This window comes from Pipistrellus kuhlii, unplaced genomic scaffold, assembly GCF_014108245.1.
Source record: "Pipistrellus kuhlii isolate mPipKuh1 unplaced genomic scaffold, mPipKuh1.p scaffold_m20_p_14, whole genome shotgun sequence".
Taxonomy (NCBI): Eukaryota; Metazoa; Chordata; class Mammalia; order Chiroptera; family Vespertilionidae; genus Pipistrellus; species Pipistrellus kuhlii.
Window position 1 is genome coordinate 4,143,578 of NW_023425449.1, and position 19,954 is coordinate 4,163,531.

Below are 19,954 nucleotides of genomic sequence, written 5' to 3' on the forward strand. Positions count from 1 at the left end.
TTTGTGGGGGGGGGATGCAAAGTTTCCCATTAAAGGGTTAAAGCATTTAAGTATGGACTGTATGGCTAACTCGTTCATTCATTCATTCAACAAATAACTTAAGATTGTGCTAGGGATAAAGATGTACATATTTCTAATAGAGATAGCTTCTTCCTACTTTCATAGTTTTTATAATCTGCCAATGAAACAGAATAAAACATTTTATCATACAAATTAATATAAATGCAATAAATAAATTGTGTAATGAGAGCATATAAATGAGAGATGCAATCTGATCTGAGTATTAGGAGAAGCCTCCATAAGAAGATATATTTAACCTGAGACATGATAGTTGTGTAAGAATTAGGTAGAAAGGAGAAATGGCAGATGAAATAATCAGATGGGAAGGAATCTCATATGTTGTGAGTGACAGAGGATCCAAATGGTTGAGAAGACACAAAGGAGAACAAAGGTGACATGAGGCTGTGGAATTAGGGAGGAACCAGAACACGCAACTAATACCAAGTCATACTATAGTTGATCTATATTCTAGGAATAACAGGAAGTCTTTGAACAGCTTTATCTAAGGATTATAGTTATAGGTTCAGAAAGGCATTTGAAAGATCACTCTTTTCAGGAGACTAGGAAGAAGAGGGACAAAAGAAAGGTAAAGACCTCTTAGAAGTTTCTGGAAAGTTTCAGTGGGAAACATTTGGGAGCTTAAATTAGTAATATGACAATCCTATATAATAAAAGCCTAATATGCTAAGTAACCAGGCATCCAGTTAGCCATTCAACCAATCAAAGCAAAAAATACTAATGATATGCTAAGACTGCTCAACTGCTCGCTATGATATGCACTGACCACCAGGGGTCAGACACTTCAACCAGTAGGTTACCTTGCTGCTGGGGTCCAGCCAATCAGACTGGACAAGTCCTGGAGCACTCCTGCAGCCCCTCGCTGGCTGGCCAACTTCCCGCATCCCTCCTGATCATGCAGGGTCCCTTGGCCTGGTTTATGCCGTCGGAATCTGGAACCACTCAGGGTATGTTGGAGAGCATGTTTCCACCTGATGGCAGAACAGCTGATCACTATGACGTGCACTGATCACCAGGGGGCAGATGCTCAATGAAGAAACTGCCTCAAGTGGTCAGTGTGCTCCCATGCGGGGAGCATCGCTCAGCCAGAAGCCGGGCTCACAGCTGGTGAATGCAGTAGCGGTGGTAAGAGCCTCTTCCGCCTCCCCAGAAGTGCTGAGGATGTCTGACTGCCAGCTTAGTCCTGCTTCCCCTGGGAAGTGTGCTTAAGCCATTAGTTGGACATCCCCTGAGAGCTCCTGGACTGTGAAAGGGCACAGGCTGGGCTGAGGGACCCCCCAAATACACGAATTTCATGCACCAGGATGCTAGTGATGATATAAAGTGCTTGGATTAAAAAAAAATTTATTTAGAAAGCATCTTCCCTGGATTTGAAGATTATTAGATACACATCTGAAAGTAAGATGCCCAAGATGACTGAGGTAACAGCCAGAAGCAAATGGGAAGTTGGAGGTTACAATCACTGAGATAGAAAACACTAGAGATAAGGCATATTTTCTGGGGAAAGATTATGAGGTCACTTTGCGATATATGGGGTTGCTTTTCATATAAAACATCTAGGCAGAAATGTCAAATTAGAGATTGGCTAAGAGGTAGAAAACTAGAGCCTGGAAAAAAATATTCACCTTGTAATTATTGATTTGAAAGTCATAGCCTTGGTGTGCAATGAAGCCATGGGCAATGAAAATATAACATAAAAGATCTAGGTTGGGACAGCAGATAGAAATGGGGAACCCAGAGGGTTTTTTTTATTTTATTTTATTATATTTTTATTGATTTCATAGAGGAAGGAAGAGGGAAAGAGATATGAAAATCAAAGATGAGAAAGAATCATTGATTGGCTACCTCCCACACACCCACTGCTATAGATGGAGCCCATAACCTGGGCATGTGCCCTGACAGGGAATCAAACCATGACATTCTAGTTCATAGGTCAACGCTCAACCATTGAGTCACACCAGCTGGGCTTGATATTTGTTTAGTTAAAGAACAATAATTAGAAAAGGCTTTTAGGAGTGACGAAAGGTGAAGATGAAAACAGGAGAATATTGGAACAGGCAAATTGAAGGAGCACTGTCTTAAGAGCCTAGTGGTCAACATTGCTCAAAGTCAAGTAAAGGTGGTGAATGCAAAGATTTCATGGGATAGGGATTTGGATATCACTGAGGTCTTTTGGACAATAACTGCTAAGAAGTGCTGGGAGCAAAAGCCAGAATTAAGTGGGTAGTAGAAAAATAGAGAAACATATATGCATAGGAAGTTCTTTCAGTGTGGTGAGAAAAAAAACTAGGACAGTAACTGGACGGGGGATATCTTTTTCCACCAACGACCTCCAAGGACTCTTTCAACTTCTAAACTCCACCAGTATTCACAATTGGCTATTCCCCCAGTAGTCAAGGCAAGTATTTAAAATTGTTTTTCTTAATTTTATGCCTTCTCAACTCATGACACAATGCCTATCACATTGTAGATACTACTCAAATACTCAATATTAGTTGAGAGATCAAAGTTGTTACTGGTGAATAACCTGTCAGAGCACATAAGGTACCCACAAGGAAATGAAAGAACTGTTTGACTAAGAGGTCTAATCAGAATAAAGGCCTAGATCTTTTTAAAAACCCCAATGTGGTATCATTGTGAGCAGAATGACTAAGTGAGCGGAAGGCTACAGAGCTCCTGCTAAGTGAATATATACTTATTAGCCAATGAAACCACCAAAACAGATATAACACACTGGAATTATTAATTTAGAAAGTATAATGGCCCAGCAGCCAGTAGCCCCTGTAGGCTTTTTTAACAGTTGGTATTGGAATGATCTTTCTCACACTTGAATGCTGAACAGAGTAAAGATGAAAGTGCTTTCCTTCTTGGGTTTCTCAAAATATATCAGCTTGATCAATTATCAACAACTGCCTGGTTACTGCTTTTAAAATCTGATTTGAGAAAAGCATGAGAATGTTCTTAAGCTGATGCTTAATATTTGGAAATATGCAAAGTCACTCAGCCTAGTGTGTTTGACACCAACATTGGGACTAGAAGACCTACAGTCTAAACAAGTTTTAACAATAATAGCTAATATGTAGTTTTGTTCACTGTTCCCCTAAATTTGCTTTTCCCTCCTGCCCAGTATCCTATTTCAAAAATAAGAATAACAATAAGATAATAATAATAAAAGTCAACATTTATTTGGTGCTTAATATATGCCAAACACTGAACATATATTATCAAATCCTCAAAATAATCTCCATTTTACAGAAGAAAAAACTGACCACAAAATAAATAGCCTTTACTCTGAGCTTACGTGTGTGTCCTCAAAACTAAAATGAGTCTCTTGTAAGCAGCATGTTGTTGGGTCTTCATTTTTGATCCATTATACATTTTAATTGGTGAATTTAGTCCATTTATATTTAATGTAATTATTGACAGGTAAGGACTTTCTAATACCATCTTATCAATTGATCTGGCTATTTTTCAGTTCCCTTGTTTCTTGTTTGTTTTTTCTTTCTTCGCCCTTCCCCCTTTTTCCTGACTTTCTGTGTGAAATTTGGATTTTTCATAGTGTATGCTTTGATTCCCTTCTTTTTATCTTTTGTGTATGTAATGTAGGTTTTTGCCTTTTTATTATTAGGAGGTTTACATAAAATCCCTTACAGATATAATGGTCTATTTTAAGCTGAGGACAACTTAAGTTTGATCACATACAAAACCTTATCTTTCTACTCCCTGCCCTCTATACCTTTTTGTGTATGTCACAATTTATCTCTTTTTATATTTTAAACAAATCATTATAGCTATAGTTATTTTTACACTTTTTGTTCTATAACTGATTAACACAAAATTATATTATAGTATTAGATTATTCTGAATTTGACTATTTACCTCTACCAATATGTTTTATGTATTTTATATTTTCATTTTATTGATTAATATCCCTTTATTTCAGCTTGAAAAACTTATTTCTGCATTTCTTGTAAGGTAGAAGGGGTGGTGGAAAACTTCTTCAGCTTTTGTTTGGAAAAATCTATCTCGCCTTTATTTCTGAAAGAAAACTTTGCCAAGTATTCTTGGTTAGCATTGTTTGTTTGTTTTTTCATTTAGCACTTTGAATACATCATCCCATTCTTTCCTAGACTGCAATGTTTCTGCTGAGAAATCCACTAATATACTTATGGAGTTCCCCTATATATGAGGATTTTTATACTTGCTGCTTTTAAAATTTTCTCTTTGGTTTGAGTTGTAGACAGTTTTATTATCATGTCTTAGAGAAGATCTTTTTGAGTTGAAATTTTGTGTTGACATACTAGCTTGATGAACTTGGATGTCTAAATCTCTCCATAGATTTAGGAGTTTCTCAATAATTATTTTTAAAATAAGCTTTCTGCCCATTTTCCCCATGGGAGCTAGTCTGGTACTAGGGTAAGCCTTTATTTAACCTGAGATTTCTGAGGCCAACCTGAAGTTTGAATCTGTGGGGACAGCCTGATGTTGGGGTGGGCTCAGAGCCTGCATCCATAGAATTTGTCTGGGGTCACAGGGTTGGCCCAGTGCTGGAGTGAGTCAAAAACCTTGGTTCCTAGTAATCATCCTGGCACTCAGCCCAACTGGGAGCCGGGTTTATGGATGTCTGTCTGGCTTGTGAGTGTTGACTGGGAGCCTGGAACTTACTGGAGCCTTGTAAACTGACAAACACTGGAGTGGGCTCGAGTCCTGGGTTGATGGGAGCCTGCCAGGGGCTACCTAGGACTGTGGGAGTGGTCCTGGAGCCGGGCAGACCTGAGCTGCGGCTCACAGTGAAGTCTGGCACTCGCTTTACTCCCCTATTTCCACATAGAAAGTCTCTCTCTTCATGATGAGCTGCCCAGGATTGGGGAAGGGGTGAGCAGGTACTGCAAATGTCTTTCCTTCCATCTTCAATGTGTCTTTTCTTATTTCTGTGCTTATGATCCCTCACCTGGAATTTTAGGTTCTTGCAAAGTTATTTTTTGTGCACAGATAGTTGTGCAATTTGATGTTTCTGAGAAAAGACAAGCATTAGAAATTTATAAACAGTCATTTTGCTGTTGTCACTCTTCTAGATATTTCTGTTCCTATTTTAAAGATAACAAAACTGGGCCTTCGAGTGGATGAATATGTGGCCTGAGGTCAAACAACTCATTAGAGCAGGTCAGGATAACAACTCAAATCTGTCTGCCTCTGAGGCCCATGTCCTTTCTCTCACAAAAGACCTTCGCTCCAGAAAGAAAATACGGTAAAATAAAAATAATCTCTCCTTTTAAAAGTAATTAATTATAACCACATTTGTTTTCCATGGGGTAAAATAATACACAGTGGTTGGAGGGAATAGTTTTATACTGCTCCCATCCTTATAAACACATCCAGATATTGAATCATATAAAAGGAACAATTGTAAAGTCAAAGCTTCCACCAATTCTTTGGCTGTCAGAAGGTGAAAACCCCAGAGAGATGGCCCTTTGTTTAGGAGAAAACCATAATAACTTTTTTATATTTTCAAAGACTGGCAGTCCTGGGAGTTTAGACAAACATAATTTATTCTATGTATTAAATGGAAAACTCAGAATTGGCGGTAGAAAGAAGTCTAGGAAATGGGAGACAGGGGAGAAGATCTGAAGAAAGTGAGGGGCTGGCTAATATGGAAGCCAGGAAATCCATAAAGAAAACTCTAACCATTGAGAAACCCTGTAAGGAATGAGTCTAGCACTGTGGGAAGTTGAGAACTTACTAGTAATTTTCCTTGGTCTTCTCTATAGTACCACCAAAATAACGTCTTGTGTTTTTTTTGTGTTTTTTTTTTTTCTCTCTCTAAACATTGAATCAAAACAAGAAAAGAAGACTACGGTAGGTTCCACATTTGAGTTGATTCAAACTAGAAACAGAAGAGACACAAGTCACAAGACATTAATGAGATCACGTGTCCCGGGAAGACTAGGGCAAATGTGTGATCCTCCCCAACAGGAATCCAAGCAGAGTTAATAGGAGGGTGTGTTACCACTGGGATTTATTTTTGGTGCATGTAACTAGCAACTTGAGCTTATTTATTTTAATGTCAAAGGAGCCCTAGCTGGATGGCTCAGTTGGTTGGAATATTGTTCTGTACACCAAAATGGTTGCTGGTTTGATTCCTGCTCAGGGCACATCCCTAGGTTGTGGGTTTAGTCCCAGGTGGGGGTGTATATGGGAGGCAACAGATTGATGTCTGTCTCTCTCTCTCTCTCTCTCTCTCTCTTCCTCCCTCCCTCCCTCTATAAGAATTAATTTTAATTTTAAAAAGCCCATAACCTCAGGTAAGAATTAAAACAAAAAAGAAAATGGTGGTCAGACACCATCAACTCTAGGATTTGTGAGACATTCACATGTCTAGTACATCCAAGATCATCAAGAGAATAGCAAAATCATACAAATTATCAAGAAAGAAAAAAGCTATTTGCCCAGAGTTCTTTCCAGAATTTTTTTTTACTTTCATGCCACCACACACCCTAGATTCCATCAACATCAAGTGACTTGCCCTGTGCAAATATGCTGTGATTGTTCAGACCATCTTTTTCTATCTACAAGGATTCTTCTTAGACATCAATGCCATTTTCTTATTAAGACTCTGCACTCTCCTGGTTCCTTCTTCCTCGATAGCATATTTCAAGTATACTGCCTGCCACCCTGTCTCCCCATCTAAAGTGTAAACTCCTTGGGTGAGAGGAAAAGACATTCCTGAAGTCGTCATTTCAGAAACCTAGCACAGGGCTGGAATAGAGATGTTTACTTCATCTTAATTCCATAAAGGAATGCTTAAATGGTGTCTTCTTAGGCAACTTGGTTTCAACTTTGTGGGGAAAGCTCAAATAAGATGCTTGAACTTTCTCTAGATTCTTACCCCACATCAGTCACCATCTGCGACAGAAAAGCAGTAATTATTTACTCTCTTTGAGGATTGTCATGTCGATAAAATCAGTCTCAGCCAACAGAACTCAAGGAAACCAGACGCAGCTCCTTTGAGTTCTTGAATTTACAGTTCAGTTTCTTGTCTCTTCTGAAGTATCCTGTCTGATAAAAGGGTAATATGCGAATTAACCGTGACTCCATTATAAAGATGGCGGTGCCCATAGCCACAAGATGGTGGTGCCCAGTCTTCTCAGTCCTGCCGGAGTCCTCCAGTCCTGGGCGGGCAGCCACTGAGAGCGGGCAGTGTGAGCGGCCTGGCGGAATGCTTGCTTTGTCAACGATGAGGCAAGCTTTCCACCCCAACTGCAGAGGTCTTCTGGGCAGTGGGCGTGGAGCAGCCAGGGGGGTGGGGAGGACACTTTCCCTGCCACCCTGGTGATGAGGCAGGCGTTCTGCGCCCAGCCGTGGATAGGCCTCTGGGCCGAGGAGAGCCTCTGCAGAGAGCTACTGGCGCACGGATTCGTGTGCAGGGCTACTGATTGGTTTCTAATTTGATTGTTTTTATTTTTAGTTTGGAACTAACTTCAAGCTTAAAGAAAGTTTGTAAGAAAACAACAACAACAAAAACACCTATATACCCTCATTCAGACTCAGCAGTTGCTAAAATGTGACACATTTATCGTTTTCCCTTTCTCTCACATACATAGTTTTCCCTTAAATGAGTGATAGTGAGCTGCAGACACCTTCCCTTTTATTGGTAAATACTTCAGTACATAGTTCCTCAGAGCGAGGACATTCATCTCCATAACCATGGCATAATTGTGAAAATCGGGAAATTTAACATTGGCACAGTATTATAAATTAGGCTGTGGATGACAGTGAAATTCCACCAGTGATCTCTTTTATAGCAATTTTTCCTCGTCCAGCATCTAATTCAGGACCATATATTGCATGTAGATGCCATGTCAGTTGGCCTCCTTATTTGTAGTTGGTTTGTCAGCCTTACTGTCTTGCATAACATTGAAGCTTTTGAAGAAGACCAGCCACTGATTATGCAGACAGCTCTTTGGGTTTGTCTCATAATTTCTAATGATTTGATTCACTTTAAACATTTTGGGCAGGATGTCCATGCATATTATTAGGAGTCTCCTGGTGTTGGTTCATCCATTTTTGAGGATGTATTCTTCACCAACTACTTAATATTTGCAAATGGAAAGATAGTAACTCTACCATAGATAAACCTGCTAAATGCACCTTAATCAGGTGATCAAAGTTGACATTGCCAATAGCTGTTTTTTTAAAAGCTACCTCAATAAAAGATTCAGCTGTTTTTGAGAACTGATTTGCCACTCATGCAAATTACACATTCTGATTTTAAAAAGAAAAATGCATGAAAAAAGTGATGTTGTCACTTGTTGCAATATTTACTTACCACCCAGTGCATAAGATCTGGAATAATATTAGTAATATTCAATGAATTCCAAGTCTTTAATAATACGTTACCATCAACACACCCACAAATCTTTTTTTAATCTTCCAATGATCTCATGTACCAAAGAGGAAACAAGAGTAACTTGGCCACAGTCACAAAGCTCAAGTCGTGTGAGTGTGTATTTGTGTCCTTGCAAGCCCGTGTTCTTCCCTCTGCACATACGTACACACAACCAGGACACAGGTGGGCATTCTCCATTAGGAGAGGGCTCGGTAGGAGCTATAGGGAAGGCCGGATGCTAATTCAGTTTTCAAACTACCAGATGGCACTTCCTGTGACTTCCTCATTAAAGTAGTAATCAGAGAAAGGATGCAGAAGAAAGCTGTGGAGGTGAGGGCAGGTAAGGGAAGCTAAAAGGCTCCATTTTCCTCCACTGGAGACCAGCAGTGCTCTCTGGCCTTACAAAGCAACCCATGCTACTCTGGATGTAGGTATGTCTGAGTAACTGAGCCCCCACTGGTGACTCAAGCACCCTTTTAGAGAAAGCAGGCAGCCCCGTGTTTCCCAGTAGACAGGAATTTAAAAGCAGCCACTCTGTAGAGCACTCTGGCTTAGAAAGCCCCTAAATCCTCTCAAGAGCTCAAACTCTTGGTTTCAGTCATCTTCAAGTTCTAGATAAACCTCATCTATGGGTGGGAATCTCATGAAGCAGACATGTGGAAGAGATGTGGGATGGATGTCATGTTACCCATGGAATCTGTGAGAGACGTGGAACAGGATCAGGCCGAGGGAAGGAGGTGGCAGAGCTGTCTGCCTTCTCTCCTGAGCTGGGTAGAAGACACTCTGCTTCTTCCACGAGGAGTCTACCGTGCAAACTCACCGCTACATTAAAGCCCGCGAGAAGGGAAAGATGGTTTGCTGTTTTCAACATGTGCAGCCACCGAGAGGGACGAAGGAACTAATTGACTTTTGGGGAAGTAGCCATCTGAGTTCTACAAAGGTTGGAGGGGCTAGAAGATTCCTCCAGAAAGGAACCGCAAGCACTGGAGAGAGAGTGGGGTCCTTAAACAGTAGGCTGCATCACTAGCAGGGACCATCCCACAGGGTTCCTTCCTTCTCCCTCTTTGCCCTGGGGTGGGGGGATGGGTGAGCTGCTGCAAAGCGCTAAGCTAGCCAGATCACTTTCTTTTTATTAGCAGCTGTCACATGCTCTGTCTGGCAGCAGTGAGCTAAATCTACTGCTTGGGCCACTTTGTCACAGCTCTCTTCTCAAGGGATGCATTCCTTTATCCTTGCTGACTCTGGAAAGGTAGCCTGCTTTGCTCTCCTTCTATATATATATAGCTGCCACCCCCAATTTCTTTATTTGGGCATCCATTTGGGAGAGTAGAGCCCATCCTCTCCAGCTACCCATTTCTTCTTTCCCTTGAAGACAAGAGTGTAAGACCAGGGAGCAGCACCAGGGCAGGCCCTGAAGTCAGACACAGCGGCCTTCAGCAGGGTCCCTCCTGTTACAAAGTTCGGTGATGCTAGCCAAGCCTGTGTGTCAGTTTCCTCATCTGAAAAACTGGCAGATAATGTGTAACATGATTCATGTCCCACATAATGCATGCAAAGCTCTCCACCAGAGCAAGGACTTAATACACTTTAGGTATTAGTTGGTACCATCATCATCTTGCTGCCATCCTCATCTTCATCATCATTGCCTCCTTTAATCAGTGTGAAGAATTAGACAAGAAATAGAAAGCACGGGTTTGGAAATCTCTACCAAGTTGAGAATCTTACTGACTTCTCACTGTGATTTTTCTTTGGGAATACATCCTGGTCCCCATTTCCCCTTGCTAGAAATGCTTTTTTTTTTTTTTTTTTTTTTTTTTTTTTTTTTTTTTTTTTTTGTCAAGAGAGGATGCAAATTTACATGGAGGAAGCGGTAAGGAGAAGGAAAAGGTCTCTGCTTGCTTTCACCCCCAACACCTGGCAAAGCTGAGACGAGGTGAGGACCTGAAGCAAATAGGGCAGGGAGGGGCTGCCAGAGGCTCTCAGTTCCCCTTGGCCCTGGGCCCCAGGTAGCTGGTTCAGCACTTGGGCTCCTCTCTGTCTTGGCACCAACCACACCGTGTTCATTGCGTGCTCTACTGCTGGGGCCTGTCTTCTGCTCTGCCTCCCTGGTTAGTACACGGGCACCTCTACAAGGGGGGGCATGTTCTACTCAGCCCCGTGCTCCTCAGCCCAAGCACCGGCACTGCAGAAGGAAGGAGCTCGGTCAGGGCCCCTCCTTCTCATCACCTGTGTCAGTCTCACTTTCTGTTCCTCTTCTTCAGTTCAGATTCTCATTAGAACACACTCGTGGATGTAAATCATACTCTACACGCTGAACACATCCTCTCCAATGGGGAAACGGGCTCCAAGAGGGAATGCCCCTCTTCCGGGATCTCACAGCAGGTGGACAAGTGACGAAAACCAGAGGAGGACCAGGTGTCAAGTCTTCCGGTCCACATTCCCACCCAGCTTCTGTGTTGAAGAGCTCGGAGACTTCATGGGGTGTTTATGAATCGGGGGAACCCCAGACCGGTGACTCACTGCAGAGAACTATACTGTTTCCTCAGGAAGGAGGACCTGTACCCCTTCCTTCATGCCCTTCTTGATGAAAACTACCCTGACAGTCGGTGACCACATCTTTCTCCTTGTCACTTACACCTCCCTCGGGTCTTCCCTTCCTCCTCCCCCACCTCCACCTTCTGACAAAACTGCCTCATTCTGCTCATACAAATTCTTTTGTACTGATTTGAGGGTGGATGCTAACATGATCATGTCTGTATGCATTTTTAGAGGGATTTTTGAAGGCCGCTATCTTTAACCAAAGGAGTGATTGCAAGTTCTGAGGCCAGCAGGGCAAACATGAATAGGTGGCATTCCAGGTTACATGGGGACTGGAGCAGAGAGAAGGTCATACTACTGGGCATGATGCAAACCGATGAGGCCTGTGACCTTGAATGTGTTGATAGGTCAGATGATTGTTAATGAAATAAATATGTCTGAACCAGAGACTCTAAAATACTCCCCAGTTGTGCCTGAAGTCTCGACCACATTGCCTGCTCCTGCCACAGAAACAGAAATAATAGTCATGGAAGTAATAGTCGTCAGAGCTATCAGTTGTCTGTTGATTGTTTGCTATGTGCAGGTAATATATAAACCTCAGCAACCCTTCAAGGTAGGTGTTATGAAGAAAGCCAAGCTCAGAGAAGCTGAATAACATTCTAAGGCTCAGAAGTGGCTTTGAATCCAGTGCCTCCTTACTCCGAAGCCCCCCTCTGCAATTCCCTCCATGGTGCCCATGATCACAGGGATCTGTCCAGTAGATGGTTTGGGATTAGGGAAGGGAACACAGGGAGGGAGGAGAATGCCCAAAAAGGGGTCACTGCCAGGACACGTTTGCAGGGTGTCCCTTTAGCGTTTGTTAGTTTCCTTTAGGTCCCAAGGTGTTTGAAAAAGCAGGAGTGTACAGTCAACAAAGCATTCTCAATTCAGCTGTTCTCTCATTCCTCTTAGCCTCCTCACAACTTGCTCTGAAGACAGGCTTGCCACTGCCACTTCCCTCTTTTGAAGTGTTTTAAGTGATCATGATAAAGTGTGGCCACATCATTGAGTGTACCGAGCAAATCTTCTCCCAGGCAAGCTTCGTGCTTTTAAAACTGTAGACCTAGCACAGACCAAGCCCGAGCGCACTTCTCTCTGTGTTGGGCCATTCACCCAATCATTCCTTGGCAGAGTGAGTTGCTCTTTCTGCAAAGGCCAGCCCCTTCCATCTCCCTGAAACATCCAGGTTTAACCTAACTGCCCAACTGGTCTTTCCTTCTATCCTGACCTTGCTGTTGAACACTGAGCTTATTTAGTCTCTTCCCATAAGCTGCCTGCAGACAGTGAGCTGTCTTCCCTCTCCATCTCATCACGTTGCTGGGCACATTGATAAATGGTTCTGAAATAAATAATGTGGCCATCTATCAAGGAGACAAAAATCATTGGTTACCTCACAAGCCATCAGTGAATCAGTTCCAAGTAACACAAGAATTAAATGGTGTAACTCAGCTCTTCCATGTGGTGTATAATGTCCTTTCCAGGAGGAAGGAACACCAAGTAGTAAGGGAGCTCTGTGTCCAAGGCCGTATTCCAAGGGCAAAAAGTGAGAAGCCAGGAGCAGCTGAAGGTATGGGAAGAGGTGGCAACACATTGTGCTGTGTGTTCGCCCTCACAGGGATTTAGATTGTATACCACAGAAGAGGAAGAGTCGATGAAGGTTTGAAACAAAGGAACAGTCCTATTTCTTTTACTTGTTTTTTACTGCAAAGGATCAAGTGGATCTCAGGGTTTATCACCGTGTCAGACCTCAAATTTCAACACAGGACAGGGTCTAGAAAGTGCAAGAGGCAACAACAAACCCACATCACTCTGACAAATAACAAAGATAGTTTTATTTTTTTTCACAAATAAAATTTCTGAACCAACCATGATTTAGGGGATCACTACCATTCATTGAACATTTACTCTGCTTTAATTTAACATCTTAGTTCTTTACACATACCCAGCTGTTAATACCCCTTGAAGCCACTCACAGATATGGTCCAATTTTGTCACAAATTCTGCATCTGGTATGTTTAGAAGCATGTTTCCACCTTGTTCTGGATGGCATCACATAGGCATTTTATACCCTGTTCTTTTTGCTTCTCAACTCAAGAATATATTTCTGACAATCCACCTTGTTCTTTTGAAGTTGATTGCAGCGTAATAGACAATTCTGGGATGGAAGTCTGGGTCCGGGAAGGAGGCTGGGTCCGGGATGGAGTTCTGGGCCTTAGAGAGAATTCTGGGTCCTAGAATGGAGGTCTAGGCCCCGGATGGAGGCCTGGCCCCTGGGATGGATACCTGAGCCCCAGATAGAGGACAGGTTTCAGGGATGAAGGTCTGGGCCCCTAATGTTGGTCTGTGACCTGAATGGAGGTCTGATTCCTGGGATAGAGGTATGGGCCCCGGATAGAGGACTGAATTCTGGGTTGGAAGTTGGGCCTGGGATTGAGGTCCAGTACCTGGCATGGTGAGTTAGGACCCGGATATAGGTCTGAGACCTGGGTGGAGATCTTGGTCCCAGAATGAAGGTCTGGGCCTCAGATGGAGATCTGGTTCCTAGATAGAAGACTGGATTCTGGGTTGGTGGTCTGGTCCCTGGCATGGAGGTCTGGCCCCAGATGGAGGTTTGGGTCAGAGAAGGAGGTCTGGGTTGGGAAAGGAGGTCTGGATCTGGGAAGGAGATCTGTGTACAGGATGGAGTTCTGGGCCCCAGAGTGAGGTCTGGGTCCTGGGATGGATGCCTGTGCCACAGTATGGAGGTCTGGGACCCAGATTTAGGTCTGAGCCCTGGAAGGAAGTCAGGGTCCTGGGATGGAGGTCTGGGCCCAGGTATGGATGTTTGCTAACTGAAAAGATACATGCAAAGTCTGTTTATCCTGAAACTGGAGCTGCTGAGGACATTCCTAGCACCTCCGGCAGCCTGTGCTCTCTGCTCCGGGGGCTGAAGACAGTCCTTTTTAGGCCTCTGCACAAGGGCAGAGCTGTTCTAGGAGCAATATGGCCACACAGACACCCAGAACTCATTCCATATCTGCAAGGGGGTGGGGATGAAACCCTCTGTTACTTTGTTGGCGTTTCTGTGTGATGGTCCTAATCTGGGCATCCTTTCCCTATAGAATTCTTAAAAGCAATTCCTCTTAAAAATCAACCTGGGAGTCAGTTTGTCTATCCTATTCCTTGACTTGCGCAAGTGATTGCTTCTCAGACGGTATGTTTGAAGTCTTCCTCTCACTTGGGAGATGCTGCTAGGTATTTGAGCCATAGAAAATATTTTGAATTCCAGGACTATTACATAATAGACTTGTACAAGGTACTTAAACTCTAAAATGGGAAGGGCTTGGTGAGCATGTAATGTATGATTATGCGTTTAACATTAAACACAAAATGTCCATAATATATCGGTAAGCTCCTTTCCCCTTTGCAGAGGTCCTGCCATATTTTATTTTTGCTCAGATTACTGTGATAGTATCTTTCTCAATTAATCTTTTCTTTCACTCTAAAAGTCAATTTTCAAATTTTGTCATCAAAGATTACTTCGGACATTTGATCGGGTTCTGCAAGGCCCATTGACAATCTGGGTCAAATTTAGAGGAAAGTGGTCAAAATTAGGAACACACTTGAAACCATACAACAGCAGGAATGTTTTTAAAATCTGATTGTTTTCCCTAGAAACAAGGATTTTTGTGTCATCATTTTCAGCTATTAAAAGGATTACTACGTGAAAAAGGAATTACACTTTTTAATGAAGTCGTAGTTCTAGAATTCATACCAACCAGTGGATAATGCAGGGCAACATATTTGTAACAACTGGAGAAAACTCCATAAAAGCCCCCAGAAAAAAGGGGGTTGATTTGGGAGGTAGTGAGGGCCAGTAGAAGTGCTCACCCATAGGTGGGTGTTGGCCACAGGGTGGAGATGTTGTAGAAGGTATGCAGGTATAGCCAGAGGGGGTTGGGTTTCATGACCTTGACAGTCTTTGAACTCTGAGATTTTGTAAGCCTACAGATTCATACTTGTTTGTATCTAGTCTGTGCTGGCTGTGAGCGGGTGCAGGGCTGAGCTTTCAGAAAACTTCCTAAGAAATGATCCTTGGTGTCAAACAATAGAATAACCAGATGCTCTAGGTGAAAAAACTTTGAGCACCCCTCATTGAACAGTCACTGTAAAAAATGTGCAGGCTAAACATGAAGCCAGGAGAGTTCAATGACCTTCTAAGGACCCCATAACAAATTGTCAGCCAGTCAGAGCTCAACATTTTAAATGAGAGATAAGATACATACATAACCTCTTTAAGGAATACTTTGAGGAAACCCCCTTTCTAAAAAGAACACTGACATGAATATGAATACTCTCTTCTCCCACGCTGCTCTGTTTACTTAGTAAATATGGAACACACTTGCCTTTTTTTTATTATTAACCAGATGAACCATGTTTGGCAAAGACAATAAAGCAAGAGCACAGTCCTGCTCCTAAATTTCAGAGATAAATTGACCTGAACCCATAAATTAGCAAGATTTCAGAGAAGCTGCAGGAATATCATTCTTCACTTGAGCTACTGCCCCAGGAGGCATTTGGTAGCAGATGGGGGCTTCTGGGAGAATGGAGGAAGCCTGTTTCAGGTAACAGTGATCCTCTCTGGCAGAAAGCAAAGAAGTTTGCAGAATACTCCCCTTGTAGAAGACAGGAACATGTGCAGGTGTTTCTCAGAATGGGGGTGGAACCAAGGAAAGTACCCACCTCCAGTATTTGTATGGATTTTCAGCATTTTAATAGCAAAAAAAGGAATCAAAGCAACTATGGAAATAATTCATGGAAGCAACTTTAACAGTGGAGTAAACTAAGCTAATTGAACATATCGGGGCATAAAAATCTCTATGAAGGAAATAACCAGTCTGGTGTGGATCCCCTAAGTCTAGCAAATCTTCCCATCTCTAGACCCTGAGTTCCAGACCAGTCTACAGCTGGGTCGTTTCTGTACCTCTCATGTCTCCCACCATCACTCACTCAGAGGAGGTAGTCTGTTGACTAACAACCTGCAACACAGCAATGGCCAAGACTGATGGCCCAGGAGTCATGATGAAGAAAGCAAGGCAATCTCTCACAAGAATGACATTAGACATGTTCACATCCGTCTTTAAGATGACCCTACGAACAACTCAACATCAAGGTCTTCTGTAACCCATCTCTTCCCCCCCCCCCCCCCCCCATTCAAAGGTCAGAATGTACTGAGTGAATTTTTGTTAAACTGAAGCAAAGCTGCTCTTTCCTGGTGTTCCCTAGTGATACGGAATTGCAGTCAACTCGGACCTTCTGCTAGATGGACTGGGCACTACTACTGTGTGTTTGCAAATGTAGGCTGTGCGGGCATGGGCACAGCCTTGGGAATGTGGCTTTAGAATCATAAGACAAATGATTATCTTATCCAGGAAAGTTCTTTTTTCTAACTACATGATTACAACTAGCTCTGAATTTCTGTAACTATGCCTAGAGGCGTGCCTAGAAAAATGTTTTCCCACTAAAATGTTTACCAAATGTTATTGGTTATCATGACCAACAAATTTTTTTATTTCTGCTTCTTTATTAAAACCTGGCTTAAGAAATCCACTTCAAGATGACTTTAAGATGTGAAATGGGAGTGTTAACCGGTTTGGTCCAATGGATAGAGTGTTGGGTCCCAGGTTCGATTCTGGTCAGGGGCATGTACATTGGATGCAGCCACATCCCCAGTAGGGGGTGTGCAGGAGGCAGCTGATCAATGTTTCTAACTATCCCTCTCCCTTACTCTGTAAAAAAATCAGTAAAATATATATATATATATATTTTTAATATCTGAGATGAGAGCTGGTTGGAACCTCTGGAAATGCAGGATCCTGGTGCTTAGATAGAACGTATCTGTTCACCGCTCCTCACTGTCTATAGACCCGCACCTTAACTGTCTGTCTTCCTGGCTGGACCCATGGCCTGTAAAATACCATGGAATGCAATTAGATTGTTTAATGGAATCTAACTCCAGTTAATGGCGGGGGATCTTCCCAGAGTGTGTAGTATTTTCTGTCACTCCGAATTTGTTCATTTCAGTTGAATTTAGCCACAGCTTTACACCGCTCTAACTTCAAGGAGGGTTTTTCCCCAGTCTCTCTGTTCTGCTGAATTGCATCTTCAGGCCTGTTCAAAAGAAAGCATGAGAAATGAGAAATGCTGTGATCAGGTTCCTTCCCATCCTTGTTGCTGGTAGTAGATTTTTTTAAAAGTTGAACACAATAATGGTCATATGACTTGTAAGAGGCTCTGGGAGAAAATGTGTAGTCAGAAGAGAAAAATGTATCGAGCCCTAAGCTAAGAGAACTGTAGACCTTAAATAGCAAAGTGGCCTCTCTCTGGTCTCCAGGTCTTCCTCTCTCTGCTGAGGGGGGGAGGGTGGTGTGAGGCCCTCCCAGGGGTCCTGAGGGCATCCTGTATCTTTCATCTCTGTGCACTTCCGTTTCCTTCTCCTGCCAGTTTCACATAATGGGGTTTTAAACTTTTAAATTACAAATGGAGAAGACACCAAATGTTTTTTAAAAGATCAACAATAAAGCACAATTTGAACTTGGGATATATCTTATTCTTTTGCTACTGATGCTTTTATTGCACTGCATTTAAAGCCAGTTTGAAAATTAGTTTATGTTTTCTGCATACTCAACGACCAGTGATGGGAAATTACCCAAGATACTAATGGAACAAAATTCTTAAACTTTTCTGGGAAATTCCATTTTTTTCCTGGCGGCGAGTAATGTTGAAAATCTTAAATTCAAACTCAGACAAAAGTATATGTAATACAAATAAATGCTATTAAAAATAGTACAGTGTATTTAAAATAAAAAAGCAAAAATGTATTGGCTAATAAAGTCTATATCTGGTTTCTGCTAAAAACAGTTTAATATGTCTGGTGTACCTGTGTCATTTTATAGCTTGCAAAAATCTGGAAACATATGCTCTAAAAGAGATAACTAGGGAGGGAGGATTTGGAAAATATATAATAAAATATGCATATTATACATCATAGGTATTTTGAAAAAGAGCTAGAATAAAATTCTGGGATCAGACCCTGCCTAATATGGCTCAATGGGTTGGAGCATTGTTCTGAAAGATTGAGTGTTCGATTCTCAGTCAGGGCACATACCCAGGTTGTGGGTTTGATTTCTTCAAGGGACAGTAGGGTTGCATACAGGAGGCAACCAATCAATGTTTCTCACATCAATGTTTTTTCTCTCTCTCTTCCCTTGTCCTTTCCCCTTTCTCTCTCTAAAATAAATAAAAGTATGTCCTCATGTGAGGAGTGAAAAGGAAAATTCTGGGATCAGCATTGTTTTCTTATTTTATGCATCAATTACACTTTACATTCAGTATTATTTTTATTAATTTCAGGTATACAGCATAGTGGTTAATCATCGTATTCCCCCCAATATTTTCAATACCCACTTAGTACCCTGCATAGTTATTACAATATTATTGACTATATTTCCTATGCTGTATCTTACATCCCTGTTACTATTTTGTAGCTACCATTTTGTATTTTTTAATCCCTTCACCATTTTCATCCAGCCCTCACCACCCTCCTCTCTGGCAAACATAAGTCTGTTCTCTGTATCTATTAGTCTGTTTCCATTTTCCATTTTGTTTATTGGTTTATTTTGTTCTTTAGAGTCTACATAAATCAAATAACATAGTATTTGCCTTTCACTGACTAATTAATTTCACTTAACATAATACCCTCTAGATCCCTCCATGCTATCACAATAGTAAAATATTGTTATTTTTTGTGGTTGAGTAATACCCCACTGTTTATATATGTGCCACAATGGGATTAGCATTTTTGTACTTGGATTGTATAATCAAATAAAGATTGTTGTAAAGCTTGGAAGTTGGTAAACCACATCTAAAGTAATGATCCATGTCCACATTGGGTTCCATTGATTGGCAGCTGTGGTCAGCATAGTGTTCAGGGAAACAGATGGTACCATGACACCTTGAAAGGGAAGTGGAGGAAAGACAAAACCTTGGTGAATGTTTGCAGCTGGGAATATGATATCATGTGATTTGGGGATATGAAAGATTTTTCTGGGCAGGAGTTATTATTTGGCTGAGAATTCTGTACATATAACCTCATGTGAGTGTTTAATGAGTTGCCACCAGCTTGGGGGTTGCCCGAAGAAAGTCCTCAGTGATATTCGCCCTGAGATAGGCTCAGGATAAATGAGTACAACAAAAGCATCTCTGAAATAATGGCCTCCCCACCTTGAGCTATCCATATTTAGGCATTATTTCTCTATGATATAAATTTGCAGTCAACCATATCTGAGAAATCTTCACATTAATTTTTTTCTTGCCTCCACAGAAAGGCTGGGTAGTGCTTTGAAAATCAATGTGCTCTATAAGTGTAAAAGTCAACACTAGCATTGCCATCAGCATTAACATTTTTCAGTTTGCCTTTTACATAAGACCTCATGTTCATGGATAACTTTCCTTCAGAAATCTTAATGGTTTGTTGTTAACAAATTACATTTGGTTAGGAATTTCTATGGAGAAAAAATTATAAGAAAAATCCCCCAAAGAATTTTAGAAATATATCTTTCTGCAACTTACCTCAGAGCTTATTGCTTTTATTGAAATTATTTTTAAATTTTTTTCATTTTAAACTTTGAGAAAAAAGGTTTGCTAGTCTATTTGTATTAAGATGATGTTTCTGACTATGCATAAAACTTTCTTCAATCTTTCTTGGCTTCACCAAACAGTTATTGATAACTTAACAGAAAAAAAGGGAAATATTATGTATTAAATATTATTATTTGCAAGGCATCATGAGAAAAATTTACAAGCATTATTTGATCAAACTACTCATGATGAGCAAATGTACCCCCATCTCCAAGAGCTTGTAAGTGACACATA

The 19,954-nt window shown here is 41.5% G+C and overlaps 1 long non-coding RNA gene across 1 annotated transcript; it reads left to right on the forward strand.

The window, feature by feature from the left end:
- Positions 1-1,772: 1,772 nt before the first annotated feature.
- On the forward strand, positions 1,773-18,606 carry LOC118718534. The gene is made up of 5 exons (XR_004987852.1): positions 1,773-1,784; positions 9,383-9,393; positions 13,064-13,066; positions 18,442-18,445; positions 18,492-18,606. It is a non-coding gene; the product is annotated as an uncharacterized LOC118718534 (long non-coding RNA).
- Positions 18,607-19,954: the final 1,348 nt, after the last annotated feature.